We start from the raw sequence: 14875 nt of genomic DNA on the forward strand, positions 1-14875 counted from the left end.
GTAATATCCTCAAGTCTCATCACTGGTGCTTTCTGTCAGATACTGCTTCCAAATAATAACCTAGCATCCAGTTTGGCCTTGTCCCTCGTAACAATGCCATTGTCATCAAGTATTGACTTCTGGTTATCCTAGTACCAGTTACAAAGTTGTCATTTTGTTTGGATACTAGCTTCCCTACATTTTTCTTGCTAACTGATTGAGTTCATTTTTCTTTGCAATCACCCAACCAATCCAGATCTATCAGAGCTTTTGTAACTTTCTTAGTTTCTTCTTCAGATAGAAAACTAGAGAATTAATTATTCATACTCAGTAGCCCTTCTAATCATTACTCCACCATCTGGATCACTTAAAAACTAGACTCTGGGAATAATATTGACATCAAACCCTTTGTCTCAGTAGATATGTTCTTTAGTGTAACGCCCTCCAAACCCGGGTCAGAAGTTTGGGGCTCACAACACACACACATAAAATATATAAACCTGTATATAAAATATTATATACATTGACCCTTCTTTACACAATCACAGATCGCAACAGGTTAAAGTATGAAAATAAGCCACAACCTTAACTTTTATTATATCGCACCAAATCCCAACTAGTTCAACTTACAATTGCTAATGATATCGTTGTTACAATCTTGCATAACTCACCTACACTATAAAGCTCCTGCTAGCTCGATCCAATTTAACCGGAAACCCTAGCTCGCACATTGGACAAGGAATCCTCGTTACCAACACTTTCTTCTTCAACTATTGAAAACATAAATTTTTTTGCAAGAATGAGCTTACTAGCTCAGCAAGTAATAATAGCAGCAATTAAGGTTAAACAATCACCAATTGAAATGATTCAGAAGAATTAAGTTTCTGAATAAGCAATGATTATAATTGGATATTTACTTTTTATTTTAAAAACCAAGGTTAGGCTGCTCATCAGTCACGCACTAACCCCGAGCAAAGCTCCCGGCTTTGCTCAATATACTGGATCCAAGGCACGCATTGGCCTACTATGACCACGAATCTGGTCCGACCACGAATCTGGTCCATATTTATAAAACCATCCAATTCTAAAACAATTCAAAATGATAACCAATGTAAATCAATAAGCTAAATCATCAATAACATTTATCTTAAAGCAAAAGGGTGATTCACAATACCATGAAGGTATAACAAGGAATTCAAAAGATTGGCTTTCAATCAAGGAAATAATCAAAAAGTAGAAGACCAAAGGTTCAAGGGTTCTAAGGATTGGTCTTCTGTTAAACAAGGAATAAGGGTTGGTATGTCAAACAATTCAATATCAGAAATTAGTATGTGGTAGATATGTATTTGTGGAGTAGTATCGTATGTGTCTGGCTCGTATCTGGGAATTCAACAATCAATGGTTTATGAAGAATAAAGCTTATGGCTCAAGATCAATAAGAATCAGCGCTCAAGGTTGAATAGTTTAAAGCGCTTGCAATATAAAATAGGAGTTATTTCAAATAATAGCAACATGTTTTGAGAAAGTTCGAAAATATTTGCAATATATCTTGAAGAAAGTTTAGAAGTGCTTGCCTTATCATCGATGATTTCCACTTTACTTGTACTCATCTAATAGTTTTACTTATCAACCACTTTCCTTCTCTTTCTATGCCTTGCTTCTATTTATCAATCACTTGCCTTCTATTTCTACGCTTCGATTCTATTTATGGATCATTGGTTTCCTTTTCTATGACTTGCTGACTCTGCTAGGAATCACAAGTATCTATCAATTATTCATACTCATATTATAATAATCGTCACATAGATGTCATAAACTTTTATCTACCCTTCGTTTCACCCAAATCCGATTTACGGATTGAAAGTTATGACTAAAACAATCAAACCACAACCACATAGGTATATAACGCATCAATCAGTGAGCACGTAGCACATAACATGTAAGGTATTTGATCAAAATAATTTTTTAAAGAAGATTCAGGGTTAAAATGATCTTCCAGGTATTTAATGCGAATTTTTGAACATTTCTCGGAATTTAAACGAGACTCAGAATTAATTTATAATTAATAATAGGGTTCAAGTACCCGAATCTGCCTTTAAAATCATTTTATAATAATTATCGAGCCTTGAAAATAATTTAAAATAATATTTTAAAGCTCGAAACTATTATTCAGAATTTTTAATTAAAAAATAAATAATTAAATATAATTATTAAATCAATTAAAAGTAATTAATAATTAATTAAATTATTTAATCAATTAATAATAAATTAATCGATTAATTAAAATAATTAAAAACTAATTAAAATTATTTAATAAAATAATTTCAATTTATTTCTAAGTAAATAAATAATAAAAAGAATTTTCTAAATTTAAAATAATTAAATAACTATTTTTTCTGATTTTTAAATAATAACAATATCATTTTAATAAAATAGTAAATAGGAATCCAATTTTTTTGGAAAAGTCTATAACTTTAGTGACCTAAATGTAAAAATAGTTGAAAGAATTTGATTCAGTATAATTTGGGATTGAAATCGGGTTGTATCCCGGGTCGAAATCGACCCGACCGGGTCATTCAAGAACAGCCGACCGATTCTAGAATCCGGTGGCCGGGGAAGTTTTCGGGCGAAGCCAATTCGTGTAAATTCAGAAGTCGTTTGATGCTATTCTGTGCGCCAACTAGTTCCAAATCGAAACAATAATACAAGGATGATTTCCTTTAGGGTTTATATCTCCTGTAACATATTCCCCGACGAACTCGCCATTAACGCCGGCGAGTTCGAAGGTTTTCCGGCCATCTGATTTCGGTGTCCAAACTCAAATTTCTTTACATGGTTCGATTGCCCATAACACGATCTAACTGTTGGTACTCATCAAACATATCCAGAATCAACTATTGTAAAAATTCCAAATTTCGATTGAATTTATTAATGAATATAAACCCTAATTTCAAGTGTTCAGAATCAAACATCAATTTCGATATGTTATTGAACTCGGTTTTTGACATATAATATACCAAATTGATCAGGAGAAAATTATCTACATGATTATGCCATCAAATCACACAAACAACATCAAGAACAAATTTTCATAATTTAATCCATAAATAATTCGAATTAAAATAATTAAATCAGAGAAATACCTTGACTTCTGCATGAAAATGGATGATTGATTATGAAAGTACTTTTCGAGAGCTTCGTTTTGATATGTTGCACGCCCGAATCGGAGTTCGATAACGCCTTCATTCGTACGTTTGATTCTCAAGAACGTGATATTAATTCGACATTTTCTCTGTATTTTACGGGGTTTTACTGACTGATTGTGATTATATGAATAAAATGAAATGATAAAAGGGCTATATATATTTTTGGAATATTGGTTCATTTTGGATCATTTTAGATCGTTAAATTAGTTGCTTATCCGCTAAGTAACTGTAAAAATGATCCGATTTGATACCCGTATTGGATAATTATCCAGACCGGGCTTTTTATAAAACACTTTATACGAAAATAATGTAATAATATCCTGTCTTTTGAGAATCCGGGTTTTGTTGATTCACCGAAATAATCATCGTATCGGAAATCTTGCGTCGGGCCACGCACGGGTCAAACCGTAATCCGGATTGAAAAAGTCAAAACACGGAAAATGTCCGGAATTACCAGATTGGGTTAGGAAGGAGTTTTCAGAAGAGTTTTGGGTTGTAAAAACTTAAAAACGGTTGAAGTCGGACGATTCCCGGCTTTATAAAATAATTTTATAATTATTCAGAAAATAATTAATAAATTCATAAACCAATATAAAATCATATAACAATCCAAAAATTACCAGAAAAATACCGTAATTATCTATATTTTATTCTGGTCAGAATAAAATCAACATACTTATACTTTATCACATATAAGCATCCACATATCCACACCATTCGTCAGATAATTCACCAAAAATCACATAATAATCATATAAATATTTTTTATTGATAAAAATAATTACACGCGATATCCCGGATATTACATCCTTCCCCCCTTAAAAGGATGCTATCCTTAGAATCACTCTAGGGATCAGATAGTGATATATTCAAGTATCTCACTTTTATTTCCTCCAGTTGATCCCTCACCCTTACAATTTTTCATAAACTTCTACTCATCGCATCATTCATTACTTAACAGCCTCTTGCTGACATCATAATCTATCTGTTGCTCATATAACTCAACTCAAGTCTCCATTTTGTATATAATGGAGCTAAATTACTCTTCCTGAGTATACACATATAAATACCCTATGAATCTGCTAAACGTGTGGCGGTGAAGCCAACTTACTTACACTTATCCTGTATATTTTACTATCTCAAAAGGACCAGCATAATGCATATTATTTATCTTTTCTTACTAATTCTAGTAATTCGTACTCATGAACGTTTGCAATAGCTACTGGTTATTGAAACCCATTCCCTCTTGTTTCTCTATTCACTTAACTTAGTTCATAATCGCTTCCAATCGCATTCCAGGCTCTCTAATTATTCTTTTAATTTTCTCGTCTATCTGCAAATGACATATTGAAACCATGGCGTATTCAATTTCTAACGTTCTCGAAATTACTCCAGAATTAAGAATTTACGAGAAAATTTTGACTGAACATGACTGACGCACAAACTTATCACCATATCTTATTTTCCTTAAACCACAATTGAGTATATTCATCGAGCAAAGATCTCTTACCATTTTGAGGAAAGTACAATAACCTGGACACATCACCGATATATTCTAATCTATATTATCATTTATTTTGGTTTTAAGGAGTTCTCATACGAACTCACTGCAATGCTTTCCTTTACATCTAGTTACGTATAACGTTTATTCTTTCTTTGTGCCATATTATCAGAGAGTCCTCTTTGACATCTATGTTTCGTATCATCTTCTCGGAGTAGCTTGAATCCCTCGAGTTATTGATGTTTAGCCAAATTTCTATCTTTTAGTTCCGCCTTATTTAATGCCCGTTTATCTAGGAGTAGTACATACCATTCTAGTTCGACATAATTCATCGTATTCTGAATACTCCTGTCAAATTTCAAATCACACAATATTGATCATCTACAATTAGTTTCTGGGTCTGATGACATACCACCATTTCTTCAAGCAGCAACTAACCCACTTATGGGATAAACAATTTATTACAAAATGAGAATGATCAGGTTCAAATAAATCTATCAATAATAATGCAATTAACGCTTTCCTCACATTTGGTTCTCATGTGGCATCACCATGACATTTCTTGGCAAAATATATCAATCTAGTCTTTGATGTCCCGCCTTAACTCCTTGATACGTGTAGCATTTGCTAATCTCTCCCACCATTTCTTTCTTCATATCTGGACACCAATAATTTTCCTCTAAATCTCTATACATATTGGTACTCCATGGATGGATTGAATATCTTGAGTTGCGAGCTTCTTGTAAAAATTTCATTCTTCAATTCTGTCACTGGTGGAATACCCAAATTCTGAAATAAAATCTGGGAATGCCTTCATCCTTTTGAGTATATATATTATTTATTATTTTTTTTCTAACGATAATATCTTGATCTATTATTTCCCCTTGACGTTTCTTTACCTTCTCTAGCAATTCTGGCTGAAAAGTCATACTATACATCTTTGCATTGTTAGGTTTGCAAACTATGACTTCCAATTTCAACTTTTGAAATTCCTTGTATAATTCTTCTGACACTGTCAACACGTTCGGTCTTTCCTTTCTGATTAATGCATCTGTTACTACGTTTACTTTTCCTGGCATCTTATGAAGTTTCTTTATCACCCTTTTGATTCCACTTCCTTTTCTATCTCCATTCTTTATTCTCATAGCTTATTCAAAACCGAACTCTTAACATTAAAACTCATTTTGTTGTCATATCAAATTAGATATTAATACGAACTTTGATGCTCACAACATCCCATTCTAAAGTAAACATCAATCATCTGTATTAATATCACTTTTGATATTTAACAACTATCTAAGTATCAATATCAATCGAAAACTGAATTAAACTGTATCTCACACTTTATTCAAAACAGAAGTACTTGACAAATCATTTATTGTATGATTATCACAACAATTTAGAAACAAAACGTCCTTTGATAAAACTTTGTTGTAGATGATAACATCTCCTTGACTGTCTACTGAAATCCATATTAGTGTAGTTATTAATCTCTGCTTTATTCCATCTCCCTTCTTCCTTTCTTCTCGTTGGTTCATCTTAAATCTTTAGCTCTTCAAAACATTATTCTCACTTGTCCATACAAATTACTTTTTTGTTGTCTATTACAAAGGCATATTCATCCAAGTAAAGCCTCATACACTTGCAGCAACTGCTGAATTCTACTGGTGTTCATCCCTTTTCCAAATTCCTTATTGCTTTGATTACAAATTTGAAAGTCACATCAAAATCTGACTTAATCTAATTGGAATTGATTTTCATCTAACTGACCATTAATTGGTAAAATTAGCCAATTAACTCACTTAATTGATCAATTGCACAAAGTGATGACTAGCTAAATGAAATCAAAGACCAATTATATATAGTCGGATTAGATGTAACAACCTCTTTCGAGAACCAAGATCACAATTATTTGGAGTATCAACATGAATATCTATAACACACGGAAGTATAATTTCCATTTTTTAAGAGTATGGTATTTTCCGAAAAATTTGGGTAGCATCTCCTTTATATTATTGACTACCAGTCGGACTCAAGCCGACACCAATAATCAATAAAATAACCAATAATCAACCCTCAATTATACCAACCCACTTTCACATTTTAAACTCACTATTTCGCTACCTCATGTAATAATCAGTACTACCCATGTCTCTAATTCAACTTAAGATTATAGCGAACAATTCTTATTATACCATACCTTTTTCTCATATTTTTTGATTATATCAGAATATCACTACTTAGTACAATTACAAATTATTCTAAAATTCTTCTAGCTCATGTCTCAATTCTAGCTCTCTACTTAACAATTCGTTCATCCTTGGCAATATACACTTGTTCTTATTAATTAACGTGTTCAACCTTTGATGACCAACACCTGGTCTCAACCAACACTCTTAAAATCTTGCGAATGAGTTCATTTGGTTTTAAAGCTTCACATTTTAAAAATTGTTGCAGTCAAACCACCATACCTTCATCTCCCCTTATGTTTTTCCATACTGAACCTTCTTTGTTGGCCCAGTTATAAGCATCAATTTTACCATAACTCATTTACTTGAGTGGAAAAGCCCAACCATCCCTTGATGAACACACTTAAAGTTTATTCATATCTAGCATTTCTTCGATCTTGAATCTTCATGACAAATATCTCCCACATGATTGAGGTATGCTTCATTTTTACAATGTTTTAATCGATTATCTGGTTATTATTAAAAATTTCTTCATTCACCTTCATTATCCAACCGATCATTTGCCTCATCTGATATATGCAGCTTTACTTTCTTATTTCTCTAGTCAATTTACCTCATACGGTTTGCTAATTACTCCAATTCACGCCAAAATTTTAAACTTGTAATGTATCATGTATACAGATTTCCGCCTTTGATTTGATGTTCTCACAACTATCCCGTTATCGGCATAATGATTCTTCTCTACACATAAACGTCCACCATCCATCGGCTTGCAATTGTCCACACTTATTACGTAATTTTATCTGCTGCTCCTTTTTAAAATATTCAAAGGGTAGACCTTACACAAGAAGGAATTTATGTATATGATTCTGATTGGAAACTTTCTGTAAGGGATAAGAGTACAAGGGAACAATCGGAAGAATTCATGAATAAACAAATCAGGATTGAAGATGAAAGAATGAATAATGATTTGGATATGAGTGAGATAACCATTTTTGTACTCAAGATGGCCAGTCTTTCATATTATATGGTATACAGCACATGATTAGGTGGCGTCCCACCAGACTCTTTATCATTTCGACAAAGCGTCACACCATAACGCTGTTTGTCTCAATCAGAAGATAAGACTTGAGAGAAAAAGGATTTTGAAAGGAATACAACAATTTTCTTATCACCTCATAGAGCTGATTATGAACGAGGTTTATACTTTATTCAAGATTCATAAGAACGAATGGGATTATAGGAAAGAATGATAGCATTGGTCGCCATCCATATTTCATCTATTCACAGCTTTAATGCTGATTCGATCAATATATTCCAATCTGAGTCATATATTAACTTTAGAAAGTTCTCTGAATTGCTTTCTTAAATCGATCATTAAAATAAATTCCTATGTACTAAGTCTTGTATCTTTCGCGCTACGCTTCCATGTTTATAATTCGACTTTATTTGCAGTCTTACGAGATTTACACTCATAATTTCAAATTTCGCTTATGTTGCTGATCGTTCAACTTGTCGCCTCTTTTGCTAGTAATGTTCTTCCTTTAGAAAGTCTAGAGATTTCCTTAATCTTCTTTGCTCGTACTCAGCTTCTCGTAAATCAACATATTCCTCGTACTCTAATCGCCTCAAAAATTGGATGAACAGTTTCTCCGTAATAGCGTTTCCACTTGGCCTTCTAAACGAACCATACTAATTTCTAAAACAATCATTCGTCTGTATAATATGAATCTTATAACAAATAAGAAACTCAAGTAGTAGTTTGACAACCAAGTTTTCAAAACTTGTTTTGTTCCAAGGAAGTTTTAGAAAATTTTGTGAAGGAAATCTCTTTTGAAAACTGTTTAAAATTTTGAAAATCATGCACCTGGTCGTCGTTATTAGATGAGTTGGTTGTTGTCCTTCTTAGCAGTCACAAGGAATTTGACTAGTAAAACAGTCAGATAAGAACCCATTCATTTCCATACATCCTCTACCCATTATTGGGTCCGTTTTTCCATTATTGGTCAACACAACTCCAGTTACCGCTCCATATTATCTTATTTGTAACTTCATTTCTAGTTTCCCATACTGGTAACATTTTCATCATCATCTCTTACGATTACTAAGTATAACAAATCTCTCCAGTAATCATAAGATCTATTATATAACACAAGGTCGATTTATATCACATTACTTCTATACGCATCATGTTTGGTCACATCATCATCATCTACTTCCAAGAAAATTCTCGATTTCCAATCTTTTCAAACTTCTTTAAAATCCATCTAGCTTACTCCACAAGATAATCATAGGTGGCATACTTACTAGTAACTCTATATAACCTTGTAGCAGCTATTCTACGGAACACACAAATCTTCTCTCTAGGTTTCTTCTCACTATTCTTAATACCTCGTGTACTCACCATAAGTTGTATCTTTCGAATCCATCCTCATAGGTGCTATTATTTCATAAGACGGGTTTTAAACTGATAATATAGAACAAGGCATAGAATAGACAAAAAGATGCGCGCACAACTGAATATCCGGTAGAACCAGAATCAGCGTGTGGGGGATTCCCGAATAGGTAGCCTCACATCAGGGGATGAGATAATAGTTTGAAAAGGTGCAACCGTCGCAGCTGGACATGATATGTCTAACACCGATGGAAGAGCAGGATGCGAATCAGATGAGGGTCCTCCGCCTGAGTGCTCCGAATGATCAGACGATCCCGGGATAAAAGAATCTTCCATAACCGCTATTTGGAAATCGCGTCGCTAGATAATAATCTCGAATCTCATCACGGATCGGCTAAAACCTACTATTTGGTCGCATTCAACCTCTCAACATTCTATCTTTTTATTTCCAATCCTAATCCTAACCCTCTATCCATTCCCGACAATCTAGGCTTGTTTCAGTGACATTAAACCTGTGGCTCTGATGCCAAACTGTAACGCCCTCCAAACCCGGGTCAGAAGTTTGGGGCTCACAACACACACATACAATATATAAACCTGTTTATAAAATATTATATGCATTGACCCTTCTTTACACAACTACGGATCGCAACAGGTTAAAGTATGAAAACAAGCCACAACCTTAACTTTTATTACATCGCACCAAATCCCAACTAGTTCAACTTACAATTGCTAATGATATCGTTGTTACAATCTTGCATAACTCACCTGCACTATAAAGCTCCTGCTAGCTCAATCCAATTTAACCGGAAACCCTAGCTCGCACACTGGACAGGGAATCCTCGTTATCAACACTTTCTTCTTCCACTGTTGAAAACATAAATTTTTTTGTAAGAGTGAGCTTACTAGCTCAGCAAGTAATAATAGCAGCAATTGAGGTTAAACAATCACCAATTGAAATGATTAAGAAGAATCAAGTTTCTAAATAAGCAATGATTAGAATTGGATATTCACTTTTTATTTTAGAAACCAAGGTTAGGCTGCTGATCAGTCATGCACTAACCCCGAGCAAGGCTCCCAGCTTTGCTCTATATACAGGATCCAAGGCACACATTGGCCTACTATGACCACGAATCTGGTCCGACCACAAATCTGGTCCATATTTATAAAATCATCCAATTCTAAAAGAATTCAAAATGATAACCAATGTAAATCAATAAGCTGAATCATAAATAACATTTATCTTGAAGCAAAAGGGTGATTCACAATACCATGAAGGTATAACAAGGAATTCAAAAGATTGGCTTTCAATCAAGGAAATAATCAGAAAGTAGAAGACCAAAGGTTCAAGGGTTCCAAGGACTGGTCTTCTGTTAAACAAGGAATAAGGGTTGGTATGTCAAGCAATTCAATATCAGAAATCAGTATGTGGTAGATATGTATTTGTGGAGTAGTATCGTATGTGTCTGGCTCGTATCTGGGAATTCAACAATCAATGGTTTATGAAGAATAAGGCTTATGGCTCAAGATCAATAAGAATTTGGGCTCAAGGTTGAATAGTTTAAAGCGCTTGCAATATAAAACATGAGTTATTTCAAATAATAGCAACATGTTATGAGAAAGTTCGAAAATATTTGCAATATATCTTGAAGAAAGTTTAGAAGTACTTGCCTTATCATCGACGATTTCCACTTTACTTGTACTCATCTAAGAGTTTTACTCATCAACCAATTTCCTTCTCTTTCTATACCTTGCTTCTATTTATCAATCACTTGCCTTCTTTTTCTACGCTTCGATTCTATTTATGGATCACTAGTTTCCTATTCTATGCCTTCCTGACTCTGCTAGGCATCACAAGTATCTATCAATTATTCATACTCATATTATTCTAATCTTCATATAGACGTCATAAACTTTTATCTACCCTTCGTTCCACCCAAATCCGATTTACAGATTGAAAGTTATGACTAAAACAGTCAAACCACAACCACATAGGCATATAACGCATCAATCAGTGAGCACGTAGCACATAACACGTAAGATATTTGATCAAAATAATTTTTCAAAGAAGATTCAGGGTAAAATAATCTTCCAGTTATTTAATGGGAATTTTTGAACATTTTTCGGAATTTAAATGGGACTCAGAATCATTTATAATTAATAATAGGGTTCGAGTACCCGAATCTGGCTTTAAAATAATTTTATAATAATTATCGAGCCTTGAAAATAATTTAAAATAATATTTTAAAGCTCGAACTATTTTTCAGAATTTTTAATTCAAAAATAAATAATTAAATCTAATTATTAAATCAATTAAATTAATTAATAATTAATTAAAATTAATTAATAATTAATTCCCCGACGAACTCTCCATTAACGCCGGCGAGTTCAAAGGTTTTCCGACCATCTGATTCCGGTGTCGAAACTCAAATTTCTTTACATGGTTCGATTGCCTATAACACGATCTAACTGTTGGTACTCATCAAACATATCCGGAATCAACTATTGTAAAAATCCCAAATTTCGATTGAATTTATTCATGAATATAAACCCTAATTTCAAGTGTTCAGAATCAAACATCAATTTCGATATGTTATTGAACTCGGTTTTTGACATATAATATACCAAATTGATCAAGAGAAAATTATCTACATGATTATGCCATCAAATCACACAAACAACATCAAGAACAAATTTTAATAATTTAATCCATAAATAATTTGAATTAAAATAATTAAATCAGAAAAATACCTTGATTTCTGCATAAAAATGGATGATTGATTATGAAAGTAGTTTTCGAGAGCTTCGTTTTGATATTTTGCACACCCGAATCGGAGTTCGATAACACCTTCGTTCGTACGTTTGATTCTCAAGAATGTGATAATAATTCGACATTTTCTCTGTATTTTACGGGGTTTTACTGACTGATTGTGATTATATGAATAAAATGAAATGATGAAAGGGCTATATATATTTTTGGAATATTGGTTCGTTTTGGATCGTTAAATTAGTTGCTTAGCCGCTAAGTAACTGCAAAAACGATCTGATTTGATACCCGTATTGGATAATTATCCAGACCGGGCTTTTTATAAAACACTTTATACAAAAATAATGTAATAATATCATGTCTTTCGAGAATACGGGTTTTGTTGATTCACCGAAATAATTATCGTATCAGAAATCTTGCGCCGGGCCACGCACGGGTCAAACCGTAATCCAGATTGAAAAAGTCAAAACACGAAAAATGTCCGAAATTACCAGATTAGGTTAGGAAGGAGTTTTCGGAAGAGTTTCGGGTTGTAAAAACGTAAAAACGGTTGAAGTCGGACGATTCCCGGCTTTATAAAATAATTTTATAATTATTCAAAAAATAATTAATTAATTCATAAACCAATATAAAATCATATAATAATCCAAAAATTACCTGAAAAATACCGTAATTATCTATATTTTATTCTGGTCATAATAAAATCAACATACTTATACTTTATCACATATAAGCATCCAAATATCCACACCAATCGTCAGATAATTCACCAAAAATCACATAATAATCATATAAATATTATTTATTGATAAAAATAATTACACGCGATATCCCGGATATTACAATTAGTGTCCTCTGATTTTCAATGTGGTGTTGTGTCTGACTAGTTGATCCTTCTATTGCTCCCCCTAAGCTGTTGCTGGGATTTCCTGAAAATCCTTACCCTTGCTGAATGGCTTCATTGAAGAAATGAGTTTTGTTATACACTGCCATTCCACTGCTTGGATATGAATCATCAATACCATTAATTTCTCCTTTAACGGCTTGGAGCATGGAGTTGTTGAATTGTGCACTTAGACTGTCTATCACCTTCTGTTGATCAACCATAAATGCCCTGTAGGTTATAGACTCCGCTGAGAAGCCATGAAGAATATCCTCACAAGTCTTATCTGCAAAAGCCAAGATCTTCAAACAACTAAAAATATTTAATTGTTTGCTTCTATAGAACATTCTCTCCAAACACCTTCAGGTTATCCAGTGTTTGCTTCTATAGGCCATTAACTCATTTGTGGTCTTCATGTATACATCATGATCAAAGCTTGATCTTACTTGTAGCAAACTGTATTGACTGCTCCAGCCCTTTGGTATTTAGAAGGTCTTGATTAGATTGATATTTCCCTTGTAGCTTTAATTAAGTTCCGCTTCTTCCTTTGTACCACTCCATTATGAAACGGAGCTCCTAGTGCTGAATATGCCTCAAATATTCTTGATGTTACATATATTAATTAGAACTACTTCTTGAATTCAGTCCCATTATCTGACCACAAGATCATTTCTTATACAGTTTCTTCCACCTAGATCTTATGATACAATTAATCACCATATGTGATATCCTGTCTTGAGAATGCACGAACAACAACTTTGTTAAATAAGAGTAGCCATCAATCATCACTAAGGTATATCTTTACTTTGATGTGATGTTGTCTTTGACTTCTCTTCCTCACATGCCTCACATTTATCGTCTTCTAAATTCCAGATGAGGCAGTCCTCTCACTAAACCCTTTTCGTAAAAAGAGTTCCTTGAATTAATGTTCAATGGTGAGAGCTTCTAATGTCATAGCTAAACTTTTGTCAGATGAACCTTTACAGTAAAACCGTTGACTTCACCTTTTCTGAGATTCCAGTCTAGCCACAAGCATTTCCTTTCCTTACTCTAACAAGAGCAAGCTTCTCAACCTTCCTGCTTCAGATGAGACACTAATCCTTCTTTGAATTGACATTTGTCCTTTGATGCAGAATTGTCTGATATGAGGATTTGTGTCTTGATTTTCTAGCAAGAAAGATGCTTCAATTGTTATCAATGACTCCAATAATTAGTTGTTATCAGTGATAGAAATTGTTGAGTCGATGATGACATCCCTTTTCTGTATAGCTTGTCCCGTAGCGAAAATCTTTGCTGTCATCTCCAAAGATTATTGACGGAATAGCTTTTGTCAATCACATTTGATTATGAGGCTCTTTCTTTGATCATATACCTTGAGTATCAATTACCAAGAATACATATGGATCAATTAACCTGTTATGTCCTGTACTCACAAATGGATTAGCAGTTCTTGGTACCCAACTTATCAGTTTGGGTCCAGATGGATTAGAGATATTATTAAAATCAGAGCTAACAACAGCTACAACCTTATCATGCTGATTCTTATCTTTGACTGATCATTTTCTCCATTTTGATACTCTTGACAAAATTGTCTCTAGGATAGAAGAAAAATGATTCCAACCTTACATAAGGAGGACTAGCAGTCTTTGCCCTATTGTAATCCTAAATATGTTTCTTCTATAATTAATGCAAGTACTAAGAGATGCATTCATGGCATAAAAATAAGCAAGCACTGTATTAAGAATACATGGCATTCATTGAGAAACATTACACATAAGAATTAAGTAATATAGGCCTGATATGGAAATCACCTCTTGTCAGAACTGTAACCATCAAATCTTGTTTCTGTTCAAATCTTAGTCTTGAAATCACCTCTTGAACTCAATCTGTAAAAGTCTCTGCTTCGGAATAGATAGGCTTGATCCTTGGATATAGCTTCTGTATTCTATCTGAAT

The sequence above is a fragment of the Apium graveolens genome, chromosome 4 (assembly GCF_009905375.1).
Source record: "Apium graveolens cultivar Ventura chromosome 4, ASM990537v1, whole genome shotgun sequence".
NCBI classification, from domain to species: Eukaryota; Viridiplantae; Streptophyta; class Magnoliopsida; order Apiales; family Apiaceae; genus Apium; species Apium graveolens.